General features: G+C 47.8%; 1 pseudogene; it reads left to right on the forward strand.

The window, feature by feature from the left end:
- The window catches only part of LOC149573708 (uncharacterized), a 150,121-nt pseudogene that overhangs the window by 82,498 nt on the left and 53,050 nt on the right, over positions 1–14,573 (forward strand).

Raw genomic sequence — 14,573 nt, forward strand, 5'->3', positions numbered from 1 at the left:
GACACCTACATATAGGGTATATCCAAAAAAACAAAGCGAGAAGTACTTCCCACTGTCTCGCAATAGATACAAGCACATCGAGCTTCATCCATTCAACTAGATGAATTTCACCTTGAAGGGGCCCAATCCAAAAGTTCCAGAGGTCACCTCCTGGAACTCTTAAGAACAAGGCCCATCTTACATGCAAACTCTGCTACTGCGCAAACACAGGTTGCAATTAAAGAGAAATTGCAAGGCTGTCACAATGGCCCGAGGCCAATGCTCTGACTAAGTCAATTTTCTCTTGCAATCACCATGCCTCTGTTCACAGAGAGATCTCCCCATTCACTTGTGACGTGATGCACAATCCAAGTGCTAGATGCGAGCTCACCCTTGAAAGGCCACTTTCCAAGGCATCCCCGATGACACATTGGAACGACAACCACTGTCGAACCATTCCCAATATTGTGCCAGTCGAGTTGGAACAAAGGCGACCTTGGGGAGCTCCCGCATAGCAATCTGGATGTGCTTTCGTACCCATCTCTCACAAAGACCAATGTTAGCTATGAACAAATTTGGAATCCAAGGGCTCGCATCCATCGATATTGTCGGCACTGGGTCTATATACAAAGGCCACGGAGAGGTTCCGAGAAGAGAAGCCCCCCCTACTCACTCGCACAAACATCCCAAATTCTAGACACAAGCTCGCACCCTTAGCATCGCTCTCCAGATCACTGCAATGACACATTGGAATGACAACCACTGTCGAACAACTCTAAAAATTGTGGCGATGGAGTGAGAGAGAAGAGCAGCTTTGGGGAGAGGCGCATAGCGAACGGGCTGCTGCTTCATTCCGCTCTTATATACAGATTTGATGTTGCTGATTTCGTTTAGAATCTAGGGTGCATTCATCCTTGCCCACATGAGCAATGGCTCTTCTGATCGAATGGCCACGGGGAGCTTCCGATAACAAAGGCTCCCTTGTCACTCGTGATGCGCAGCCCAACTTCTAGATGACGGCTTGCCCTTCAGATTGTTGCCGAGGCAACCACGACAACGGTAGCATTGGAATGACAACTGCTACCGAACCATTCCAAAAAATTTGTGCCAAAGAAGTTGTTGTGAAGAGAACGACTCTGGGGAGAGAGCACTCGCATAGCAAAATCAGGATGGCTTCATGGCCCTTCCAACAGAAATGATGCTAGTGCCAATATTCAAAATCTGAATAACGTGTCTTTCTTGAAAACCAGCACCAATTCTATAAGGGAGGGTCACCGAGAGCAACACGAGATGGAAGTGCTAGATGAGGGCTCCCATTTTAGATCAAGTTTTAAAATCACCAAGTAGACGCCACCATTTCAAAATCTGACATATCCATTCGCTCTGACAGTGACATTGAATCAATGAGGGGGGCACGGGAGAGGCTCGCAGAAACCACCTCTCCCATTGTAGCCGTGATAGGCACGCAAAATTTTTTTCTAGAGCGCCAAGCACCCACCTCATGGCTATAGACAAGGGCTCGCCATTAGATAAACTTCAAAATCGCAGAACAGACGCAGTGTAGAATGGCAACCGCTACCAAGTCTCTTCCGTAATTGCGTCGGTCGAGTGATCAAAGAAGGTGATCTAAGAGAGCATCCAAGCGTTAGGAATTTGTTGGGGGATTCGCGCTGATGGCATAAATTTATGCAATACCCGAGCAACACCGGATGGAGGTGGTGGACAAGGGCTCCCATTTTAGATCGAGCTTTAAAATCACCAAGTAGACACGGTGAGGGCTGGCAACCGTTGCCAAACCTTTTTCTAAAATTGTGCCAGCTGAGTGACAAGAAAACATGATCTAAAGGAGATTCTAGGAATAGAACCCTCAAGGGTGGGCTTTATGCCCCTCTAATTGATTCAACGTCGGCGTCCATCGTTTCAAAATCTGACATATCCATCCACCCTGACAGCAGCATTGAATCAATGAAAGGGGCACAGGAGAGGCTCGCGGCAAACACCTCTCCCATTGTAGCCATGATAGGAATGCAAAAAATTTTGCTAGAGTGCCAAGAACCCACCTCATGGCTATAGACAAGGGGACGCCATTAGGATCAACTTTGAAATCACAGAATAGATGCGGTGTAGAATGGAAACCGCTGCCAAGTCTCCTCTATAATTGCGTTGGTTGAGTGATCGAAGAAGGTGATCTAAGAGAGGGTCCAAGCGTAGGCCTTCATTTGGGGATTCATGCTGATGGCATAAATTTATGCAATACCCGAGCAACACCGGACATAGGTGCTAGACGAGGGCTCCCGTTTTAGATCAAGTTTTAAAATCACCAAGTAGATGCAGTGAGGGTTGGCAACCGCTGCCAAACCTTTTTCCGAAATTGTGCCAGCTGAGTGACAAGAAAACATGACCTAAAGGAGAGTCCAAGAATAGCACCCTCAAGGGTGGGCTTCGTGCCCCTCTAATTGATTCAACGTCGGCATCCACCATTTCAAAATCTGACATATCCATCCGCCCTAACAGCGGCTTTGAATCAATGAGGGGGGCACGGGAGAGGCTCGCGGAAACCACCTCTCCCATTGTAGCCGCGATAGGCACACAAAAATTTTGTTGCTAGAGCACCAAGCACCCACCTCATGGCTAGAGACAAGGGCTCGCCATTAGATCAACTTCAAAATCGCAGAACAGACGCGGTGTAGAATGGAAACTGCTGCCAAGTCTCTTCCATAGTTGCGTCGGTCGAGTGATCTAAGAAGGTGATCTAAGAGAGGGTCCAAGTGTAGGAATTTGTTCTAGGATTCGCACCGATGGCATATATTTATGCAATACCCAAGCAACACTGGATAGAGGTGCTAGATGAGGGCTCCCATTTTAGGTTGAGTTTTAAAATCACCAAGTAGACGTGGTGAGGGTTGGCAACCGCTACCAAACCTTTTTTCAAAATTGCGCCAGCTGAGTGACAAGAAAACATGATCTAAAGGAGAGTCAAGGAATAGCACATTGAGGGTGGGCTTCATGCCCCTCTAATTGATTCAACATTAGCGTCCATCATTTCAAAATCTGACATATCCATCTGCCTTAACACTGGCGTTGAATCAATGAGAGGGGCACGGGAGAGGCTCGCGGCAACCACCTCTCCTATATAAGCTAATAGTGCGAGGCTCACTCTCCATTAGAAATTCACAACCACACTGACAACTGCCTTAAAAATCCAAATCCTTGAAAATTCTGACCAAACAGCCATTCACGACCCAATTTTTTATGAGGTCGACAAAGGAGCAAAAGATTGTCATGGAGCCAATTTTTTGTGATTTCATGGAGCCAAGGGATTGAAATGGTCATCGAGCTCATCCAATCAACTGGATGAATTTCACCTTGAAGGGGGCCCAATCCAAAAGTTTTGGAGGTCATCTCCTAGAACTCTTAACAAAAAGGCCCATCTTACATGCAAACTCTGCTACTGCGCAAACATAGGTTGCAATTAAAGAGAAATTGCGAGGTCGTCACAATGGCCGGAGGCCAATGCTCCGACTAAGTCAATTTTCTCTTGCAATCACCATGCTGCCATTCACAAAGAGATCTCCCCATTCACTTGTGACGCGATGCACAATCCAAGTGCTAGACACGAGCTCGCCCTTGAAAGAAAGACCACTTTCCAAGACATCCCCAGATGACACATTGGAACGACAACCGCTGTCGAACCATTCCCAATGTTGTGCCAATCAAGTTGGCACAAAGGTGACCTTAGGGAGCTCCTGCATAGCAATCAGGATGTTCTTTCGTGCCCATCTCTCACAAAAACCAATGTTAGCTATGAAAAAATTTGGAATCGAAGGGCTCGCATCCATCGATATCGTCGCCACTGGGTCTATATACAAAGGCCACGGAGAGGTTCCGATAAGAGAAGCTCCCCTACTCGCTCGCACAAACATCCCAAATTCTAGACACAAGCTCCCGCCCTTAGAGCATCGCTCTCCAAATCACCGCAATGACACATTGGAATGACAACCACTGTTGAACAACCCCCAAATTTGTGCCGATGGAGTGAGAAAGACGAGCAACTTTGGGGAGCCGCGCATAGCAAACGGGCTGCTGCTTCATTCCGCTCTTATATATAGATCCGATGTCGTTGATTTCATTTGGAATCCATGGCTGCATTCGTCCTTGCTCACACAAGCAATGGCTCTTCTCATCGAATGGTCACGGGGAGCTTCTGATTACAAAGGCTCCCTTGTAACCCGTGATGCACAACCCAACTACTAGATGACAGCTTTCCCTTCAGATCACTGACCAGGCAACCACCACAATGACGCCATTGGAACGACAACAACTGCCAAACCATTCCGAAATTTTTTTTGCCAAAGAAGTTGTTGCAAAGAGAATGAAATGGGGAGAGAGCCCTCACATAGCAAAATCGGGATGGCTTCACAGCCCTCCCAATAGAAACGATGCTGGTGCCAATATTTCGAATCCAATTCAATGAAAAATGTGACCAAACAGCCATCCACGACACTATTTTTGGAGCTCGGCCAGATCGGGTCGGCTAGCATGGCTTGCTCAGATCAGCTCGGCCAGAACGGCTCACCCAGATCAGGTCAGCCAGAATGGCTCACCCAGATCGGCTCGACCAGCATGGCTCGGCCAGAATGGCTTGGCCAGATCGGGTTGGCCAGCGTGGCTCGCCCAGATCGGCTCGGCCAGGCTGGCTCACCCACCATTTTTCAAGCACACTACCTCCCCTATATAAGCTATTAGTGCAAGCCTTACTCTACATTAGAAATGTAAATTTAGTGCACAAGTACCTTAAAACCCAATTCAATGAAAAATGTGACCAAACAACCATCCATGACATCATTTTTGGAGCTCGGCCAGATCGGCTCGGCCAGCATGGCTCGCCCAGATCGGCTCGGCCAGGCTGGCTCTTCCACCATTTTTCAAGCACACTACCTCCCCTATATAAGCTATTAGTGCAAGCCTTACTCTACATCAAAAATGTACATTCAGTAGACAAGTACCTTAAAACCCAATTCAATGAAAAATGTGACCAAACAGCCATCCACGACATCATTTTTGGAGCTTGACCAGATCGGCTCGGCCAGCATGGCTCGCCCAGATCGGCTCTGCCACCATGGCTCAGCCAGAATGGCTCGGCCAGATCACGTCAGCCAACATGGCTCGCCCAGATTGGCTTGGCCAGCATGGCTCGGCCAGAATGACTCGGCCAGATCAGGTCGGCCAGCATGGCTTGCCCAGATCGACTCAGCCAGGCTGGCTCACCCACCATTTTTCAAGCACACTACCTCCCCTATATAAGCTATTAGTGCAAGCTTACTCTACATCAAAAATGTACATTCAGTGCACAAGTACCTTAAAACCCAATTCAATGAAAAATGTGACCGAATAGCTATCCATGACCCCATTTTTCATGAGGTTGTCAACGGAGACAAAGATTGGCACTGGTAGGCGATTTGATTGCATCAGTCAGGGGGGTAAATTGATCAATTTTTGGAGACCGACTAGAATGGGTCGACGACCATTTTATATTAGAAGCTACCAGATTTGAGAATTATGACTCAAGTAGAATGGCTTAGGTACCTATTTTACGAACTTAAAGAGTCGACTTGGTGGGCCGACCTGGCAGGGTGACTTGATGAACAAACTTAAAGAGTTGACTTGGTGAGAGTACTTGGTGGGCTGACCTGGCAAGGTGACTTGATGAACTAACTTAAAGAGTCGACTTGGTGAGAGTACTCGGTGGGCTGCCCTAGTCACGTGACTTGATGAATGAACTTAAAGAGTCAACTTCGTGGGCTGACTTGATGAACAAACTTAAAGAGTCAACTCGGTGGGTCGAACTAGCGGGATGACTTGGTGAGAGTACTTGTTGGGCTGACCTGGCAGGGTGACTCGAGGAATGAACTTAAAGAGTCAACTTTGCGAGAGTGCTTGGTGGGTCGAACTTTTGGGGTGACTTGATGAACGAACTTAAAGAGTCAACTTGGTGAGAGAACTTGGTGGGCCAAGCTAGCGGGGTGAATTGATGAACGAACCTAAAGAGTCGACTTTGATAGAGTACTTGGTGGGCCGACCTGGCGGGGTGAATTGATGACCGAACTTAAAGGGTCGACTTGGTGAGAGTACTTGGTGGGCCGACCTAGCAGAGCGATTTGATGAACGAACTTAGAGAGTCAACTTTGTGAAAGTACTTGGTGGGGTGACTTGATGAACAAACCTAAAGAGTCGACCTGGTGAGAGTACTTGGTGGGCCAACCTAGCGGGCTGACTTGATGAGCCAACTTAAGGAGTCAACTTGGTGAGAGTACTTGGTGGGCTGACCTGGCAGGGTGACTTGTTGAACGAACTTAAAGAGTCGACCTTGCGGGCTGACTTGGCAGAGTGACTTCATGAACGAACTTAAAGAGTCCACTTGGTGGGCTGACCTGGCGGGGTGACTTGATGAACGAACTTAAAGAGTCGACTTGGTGAGAGTAGTTTGTGGGCTGACCTGGTAGGGTGACTTGATGAATGAACTTAAAGAGTCAACTTGGTGGGGTGACTTGATGAATACACTTGAAGGGTCGACTTGGTGGGGTGACTCTATGGACGGACCTAAAGAGTTGACTTGGTGAGAGTACTTGGCAGGGCGACTTGATGAACAGACTTAAAGAGTCGACTTGGTGAGAGTACTTGGTGGGGTGACTTGATGAGCGCACTTGAAGAATCGACTTGGTTAGAGTACTTGGTGGGGTGACCTGATGAATGGACTCAAAGATTTGACTTGCTTAGAGTACTTGGTGGCTCGACTTGATGAGCAGACTTAAAGAGTCCACTTGGTGAGAGTACTTGGCGGGGTGAACTGATGAACGGACTTAAAGAATCAACTTGGTGGGAGTACTTGGTTGGCTGAACTAGTGGGGTGACTTGATGAATGGACATAAAGAGTCAACTTGGTGGGAGTACTTGGTTGGCCGAACTGGTACTTGTTCTGGTGACTTGATGAATGGACTTAAAGAGTCGACTTGGTGGGGTCACTTGATGAAAGGACTTAAAGAGTTGACTTGGTGAGAGTACTTGGTCAGGTGACTTGATGAAAGAACTTAAAGGGTCGACTTGGCAGGGTGACTTTGTTAACGGACCTAAAGAGTTGACTCGGTGAGAGCACTTGGTGGGGTGACCTGATGAACAAACTCAAAGAGTCGACTTGGTGAGAGTACTTGGTGGCTCGACTTGATGAGCAGACTCAAAGAGTCGACTTGGTGAGAGTACTTGGTGGGTTGAACTGATGAATGGACTTAAAGAGTCGACTTGGTGGGAGTACCTGGTGGGGTGACTTGATGAAGGGACATAAAGAGTCAACTTGGTGAGAGTACTTGTTTTGGTGACTTGATGAATGGACTTAAACAGTCGACCTGGTGGGGTGACTTGATGAAAGGACTTAAAGAGTTGACTTGGTGAGAGTACTTGGTGGGGTGACTTGATGAACGCACTTGAACAATCAACTTGGTTAGAGTACTTGGTGGGGTGACTTGATGAATGGACTCAAAGAGTCGAGTTGGTGAGAGTACTTGGTGGCTCGACTTGATGAGCAGACTTAAAGAGTCAACTTGGTGAGAGTACTTGGCTGGGTGAACTAATGAACGGACTTAAAGAGTCGACTTGTTGGGAGTACTTGGTGGACCGACCTGGTGGGGTGACTTGATGAACGAACTTAAAGAGTCGACTTGGTTAGAGTACTTGTTCTAGTGACTTGATGAACGGACTTGAAGAGTCGACTTGGTGGGTTGACTTGATGAAAGGACTTAAAGAGTCAACTTGGTGAGAGTACTTGGTGGGGCGACTTGATGAATGGACTTAAAGGGTCGACTTGGCGGGGTGACTTGATCAACGCACTTGAAGGGTCGAGTTGGTGGGGTGACTTGATGAACGGACCTAAAGAGTTGACCGGGTGAGAGTACTTGGTTGGGTGACTTGATGAACAGAGTTAAAGAGTCAACTTGGTGAGAGTACTTGGTCGGGTGACTTGATGAATGCACTTGAAGAATCGACTTGGTTAGAGTACTTGGTGGGGTGACTTGATGAACGAACTTAAAGAGTCGACTTGGTGGGCCAACTTGGTAGGGTGACTTGATGAACGAACTTAGAGAGTCGACTTAGTGAGAGTACTTGGTGACTTGGTGGGCCGACCTGGCTGGGTGACTTGATGAACAAACTTAAAGAGTCCACTTGGTGGGCCGACCTGGCGGGGTGACTTGATGAATGAACCTAAAGAGTCGACTTGGCAAGAGTACTTGGTGGGCAGACATAGCGGGGTGATTTGATGAACGAACTTAAAGAGTCGACTTGGTGAGAGTACTTGGTGGGGTGACTTGATGAACAAACCTAAAGAGTCAACTTAGTGGGCCGACCTGGCAGGGTGACTTGATGAACGAACTGAAAGAGTTGACTTGGTGGGCCGACCTGGCAAGGTGACTTGATGAACAAACTTAAAGAGTCAACTTGGTGAGAGTACTTGGTGGGCCGACCTGGCAAGGTGACTTGATGAACTAACTTAAAGAGTCGACTTGGTGAGAGTACTCGGTGGGCTGACCTGATCACATGACTTGATGAACGAACTTAAAGAGTCGACTTGGTGGGCCGACTTGGCCGGGTGACTTGATGAATGAACTTAAAGAGTTGACTTAGTGGGCCGACCTGGTGGGGTGACTTGGTGAGAGTACCTAGTGTGCTGACCTGGAAGGGTGACTCAATGAACGAACTTAGAGAGTCGACTTTGCAAGAGTACTTGGTGGGTCGAACTGGCAGGGTGACTTGATGAATGAAGTTAAAGAGTTAATTTTGTGAGAGAACTTGGTGGGCCGAACTGGCGGGGTGAATTCATGAACGAACCTAAAGAGTCGACTTTGTGAGAGTACTTGGTGGGCTGACCTGGCTGAGTGACTTGATGTATGAACTTAAAGGGTCGACTTGGTGAGAGTACTTGGTGGGCCGACCTGGTTGAGCGACTTGATGAACGAACTTAGAGAGTCGACATTGTGAGAGTACTTGGTGGGGTGACTTGATGAAAAAACCTAAAGAGTCGACCCGGTGAGAGTACTTGGTGGGCCGACCTGGTGAGAGTACTTGGTGGGCTGACCAGGTGGAGTGACTTGATGAGAAAACTTGAAGAGTTGACTTGGTGAGAGTACTTGGTGGGCTGACCTGGCGGGGTGACTTGATGAACAAACTTAAAGAGTCGACCTTGTGGGCCGACTTGGTAGAGTGACTTCATGAATGAACTTAAAGAGTCCACTTGGTGGGCTGACCTGGCCGGGTGACTTGATGAATGAACTTAAAGGGTCAACTTGGTGAGAGTAATTTTTGGGCTAACCTGGTGGGGTGACTTGATGAATTAACTTAAAGAGTCAAATTGGTGGGGTGACTTGATGAACGCACTTGAAGGGTCGACTTGGTGGGGTGACTCTATGAATGGACCTAAAGAGTTGACTTGGTTAGAGTACTTGGTGGGGTGACTTGATGAACGGACTCAAAGAGTCGACTTGCTAAGAGTACTTGGTGGCTCAACTTGATGAGCAGACTTAAAGAGTCAACTTGGTGAGAGTACTTGGCAGGGTGAACTAATGAACGGACTTAAAGAATCAACTTGGTGGGAGTACTTGGTTGGCCGAACTAGTGGTGTGACTTGATGAACGGACATAAAGAGTCGACTTGGTGAGAGTACTTGTACTTGTTCTGGTGACTTGATGAACAGACTTAAAGAGTCAACTTGGTGGGGTGACTTAATGAAAGGACTTAAAGAGTTGACTTGGTGAGAGTACTTGGTCAGGTGACTTGATGAATGCACTTGAGGAATCGACTTGGTTAGAGTACTTGGTGGGGTGACTTGATGAACGAACTTAAAGAGTCAACTTGGTGGGCCGACCTGGCGGAGTGACTTGCTAACCTGGCCGGGTGACTTGATGAATGAACTTAAAGAGTCCACTTGGTGGGCCGACCTGGTGGGGTGACTTGATGAATGAACCTCTAGAGTCGACTTGGTGAGAGTACTTGGTGGGCAGACATAGCGGGGTGATTTGATGAGTGAACTTAAAGAGTCAACTTGGTGAGATTACTTGGTGGGGTGACTCTATGAACGAACCTAAAGAGTCGACTTAGTGGGCCGACCTGGCAGGGTGACTTGATGAATGAACCTAAAGAGTTGACTTGGTGGGCCGTACTGGCAGGGTGCCTTGATGAACGAACTTAAAGAGTCAACTTGGTGGGCCGACTTGGTAGGGTGACTTGATGAACAAACTTAAAGAGTCGACTTGGTGAGAGTACTTGGTGGGCTGACCTGGCAAGGTGACTTGATGAACAAACCTAGAGAGTTGACTTGGTGAGAGGACTCGGTGGGCTGACCTAGTCACGTGACTTGATGAACAAACTTAAAGAGTCGACTTAGTGGGCTGACTTGGCCGGGTGACTTGATGAACGAACTTAAAGAGTCAACTTGGTGGGTCAAACTAGCAGGGTGACTTGGTGAGGGTACTTGGTGGGCTGACCCGGTAGGGTGACTTGATGAACAAACATAGAGAGTCAGCTTTGTGAGAGTACTTGGTGGGTCGAACTGGCGGGGTGACTTGATGATCGAACTTAAAGAGTCGACTTGGTGAGAGAACTTGGAGGGCCGAGCTGGCAGTTTTAATTGATGAATGAACCTAAAGAGTTGAATTTTTGAGAGTACTTGGTGGGCCAAGCTGGCAAGGTGACTTGATAACCGAACTTAAAGGGTCAATGGACTCAAAGAGTCAACTTGCTGAGTGTACTTGGTGGCTCGACTTGATGAGTAGACTTAAAGAGTCCACTTGGTGAGAGTACTTGGCAGGGTGAACTGATGAACGAACTCAAAGGATCAACTTGGTGGGAGTACTTGGTTGGCCAAACTAGAGGGGTGACTTGATGAATGGACATAAAGAGTTGACTTGGTGAGAGTACTTGTACTAGTTCAGGTGACTTGATGAATAGACTTAAAGAGTCAACTTGGTGGGGTGACTTGATGAAAGGACTTAAAGAGTCAATTTGGTGAGAGTACTTGGTTGGGTGACTTGATGAACGCACTTGAAGAATCGACTTGGTTAGATTACTTGGTGGGGTGACTTGATGAACGAACTTAAAGAGTCGACTTGGTGGGCCGACCTGGCTAGGCGACTTGATGAATGAATTTAGAGAGTCAACTTGGTGAGAGTACTTGGTGATTTGGTGGGCCGACCTGGCCGGGTGACTTGATGAATGAACTTAAAGAGTCCACTTGGTGGGCCGACCTGGTGGGGTGACTTGATGAATGAACCTAAAGAGTCGACTTGGTGAGAGTACTTGGTGGGCAGACATAGCGGGGTGATTTGATCAGTGAACTTAAAGAGTCAACTTGGTGAGAGTACTTGGTGGGGTGACTTGATGAACGAACCTTAAGAGTCAACTTGGTCGGCCGACTTGGCGGGGTGACTTGATGAACAAACTTAAAGAGTCGACTTGGTCAGAGTACTCGGTGGGCTGACCTAGTCACGTGACTTGATGAACGAACTTAATGAGTCGACTTGGTGAGCCGACTTGGCTGGGTGACTTGATGAACAAACTTAAAGAGTTGACTTGGTGGGTCGAACTAGCGGGGTGACTTGGTGAGAGTACTTGGTGGGCTGACCCAGCAGGGTGACTTGATGAACGAACTTAGAGAGTCAACTTTGTGAGAGTACTTGGTGGGTCGAACTGGCGGGGTGACTTGATGAACCAAATTAAAGAGTCAACTTGGTGAGAGAACTTGGTGGGCCGAGCTGGCAGGGTGAATTGATGAACGAACCAAAAGAGTCGACTTTGTGAGAGTACTTGGTGTGCCGACCTGGCGGGGTGACATGATGACCGAACTTAAAGGGTCGACTTGGTGAGAGTACTTGGTGGGCCCACCTGGCGGAGTGACTCTATGAACGAACTTAAAGAGTCGACTTGGTGAGAGTACTTGGTGGGGTGACTTGATGAACAAACCTAAAGAGTTGACTTGCTGAGAGTACTCGGTGGGCCAACCTAGCGGGGTGACTTGGTGAGCAAACTTAAAGAGTCGACTTGGTGAGAGTACTTGGTGGGCTAACCTGGCGGGGTGACTTGATGAACGAACTTAAAGAGTCAACTTGGTGGGTCGACTTGGCAGAGTGACTTCATGAACGAACTTAAAGAGTCCACTTGGTGGGCCAACCTGGCGGGGTGACTTGATGAACGAACTTAAAGAGTCAACTTGGTGGGGTGACTTGATGAACGCACTTGAAGGGTTGACTTTGTGGGGTGTCTCTATGAATGGACCTAAAGATTTTACTTGGTGAGAGCACTTGGTGGGGTGACTTGATGAACGGACTTGAAGAGTCGACTTGGTGGGGTGACTTGATGAAAGGACTTAAAGAGTCGACTTGGTTAGAGTACTTGGTGGGGCGACTTGATGAACGGACTTAAAGGGTCGACTTGGTGGGGTGACTTCATGAACGGACCTAAGGAGTTGACTTGGTGAGAGTACTTGGTGTGGTGAACTGATGAACGGACTTAAAGAGTCAACTTGGTGGGCCGACTTGGTGGGGTGACTTGATGAACGGACTTATAGAGTCGACTTGGTGAGAGTAATTGTTCTGGTGACTTGATGAATGGACTTGAAGAGTCAGCTTGGTGGGGTGACTTGATGAAAGGACTTAAAGAGTCGACTTGGTGGGGTGACTTGATGAACGAACTTAAAGGGTCTACTTTGTGGGGTGCCTCAATGAACGGACCTAAAGAGTTGACTTGGCGAGAGTACTTGGTGGGGTGACCTGATGAATAGACTTAGAGAGTCGACTTGGTGAGAGTACTTGGCGGGCTGACCTGGTTGGGTGACTTCGTGAACTGACTTAAAGAGTCGACTTGGTAGGGTGACTAGATGAACGAACTTCAAGGGTCGACTTGGCAAGGTGACTTGATGAACGGTCCTAAAGAGTTGACTTGGTGAGAGTACTTGGTGTGGTGACTTGATGAACAAACTTAAAGAGTCGAATTGGTGAGAGTACTTAGTGGGGTGACTTGATGAACATAGTTAAAGATTCGACTTGGTGAGAGTACTTGGTCGGGTGACTTGATGAATGCACTTGAAGAATCGACTTGGTTAGAGTACTTGGTGGGGTGACTTGATGAACGAACTTAAAGATTCGACTTTGTGGGCCAACCTGGCGGGGTGACTTGATGAACGAACTTAGAGAGTCAACTTGGTGAGAGTACTTGGTGATTTGGTGGGCCGACCTGGCCAGGTGACTTGATGACCGAACTTAAAGGGTCGACTTGGTGAGAGTACTTGGTGGGCCGACTTGGCGATGCGACTTGATGAACGAACTTAGAGAGTTGACTTTGTGAGAGTACTTGGTGGGGTGACTTGATGAACAAATCTAAAGAGTCGACCTGGTGAGAGTACTTGGTGGGCCGACCTGGTGGGGTGACTTGATGGGCAAACTTAAAGAGTCGACTTGGTGAGAGTACTTGGTGGGGTGACCTGGCTGGGTGACTTGATGAACGAACTTAAAGAGTCAACCATGTGGGCCAACTTGGCAGAGTGACTTCATGAATGAACTTAAAGAGTCTACTTGGTGGGCCGACCTGGCAGGGTGACTTGATGAACAAACTTAAAAAGTCAACTTGGTGAGAGTAATTTGTGGGCTGACCTACCAGGGTGAGTTGATGAATGAACTTAAGGAGTCGACTTGGTGGGGTGACTTGATGAATGCACTTCAAGGGTCGACTTGGTGGGGTGACTCTATGAACGGACCTAAAGAGTTGACTTGGTGAGAGTACTTGGTGGGGTGACTTGATGAAAGGACTTAAAGAGTCAACTTGGTGAGAGTACTTGGTGGGGCGACTTGATGAACGCACTTGAAGAATCGACTTGGTTAGAGTACTTGGTTGGGTGACTTGATGAACGAACTCAAAGAGTCGACTTGGTGAGAGTACTTGGCGAGGTGAACTGATGAACAGAATTAAAGAGTCGACTTGGTGGGCCGACCTGGTGGGGTGACTTTATGGACGGACTTAAAGAGTTGACCTGGTTAGAGTACTTGTTCTGGTGACTTGATGAACAGACTTGAAGAGTTGACTTGGTGGGGTGACTTGATGAAAGGACTTAAAGAGTCGACTTGGTGAGAGTACTTGGTGGGGCAACTTGATGAACGGTCTTAAAGGGTCGACTTGGTAGGGTGACTTGATGAACTGACCTAAGGAGTAGACTTGGTGAGAGTACTTGGCGTGGTGAACTGATGAACAAACTTAAAGAGTTGACTTGGTGGGCCGACCTGGTGGGGTGACTTGATGAACGGACTTATAGAGTCGACTTGGTGAGAGTAGTTGTTCTGGTGACTTGATGAACGGACTTGAAGAGTTGGCTTGGTGGGGTGATTTGATGAAAGGACTTAAAGAGTTAACTTGGTGGGGTGACTTGATTAACAAACTTAAAGGGTCAACTTTGCGGGGTGACTCGATGAACGGACCTAAAGAGTTGACTTGGTGAGAGTACTCGATGGGGTGACCTGATGAACAGACTTAGAGAGTCAACTTGGTGACAGTAGTTGGTGGGC

This window comes from Cupressus sempervirens, chromosome 2 (genome assembly GCF_028749045.1).
Source record: "Cupressus sempervirens isolate cs-2001-9-10 chromosome 2, ASM2874904v1, whole genome shotgun sequence".
In the NCBI taxonomy this organism is placed as follows: domain Eukaryota; kingdom Viridiplantae; phylum Streptophyta; class Pinopsida; order Cupressales; family Cupressaceae; genus Cupressus; species Cupressus sempervirens.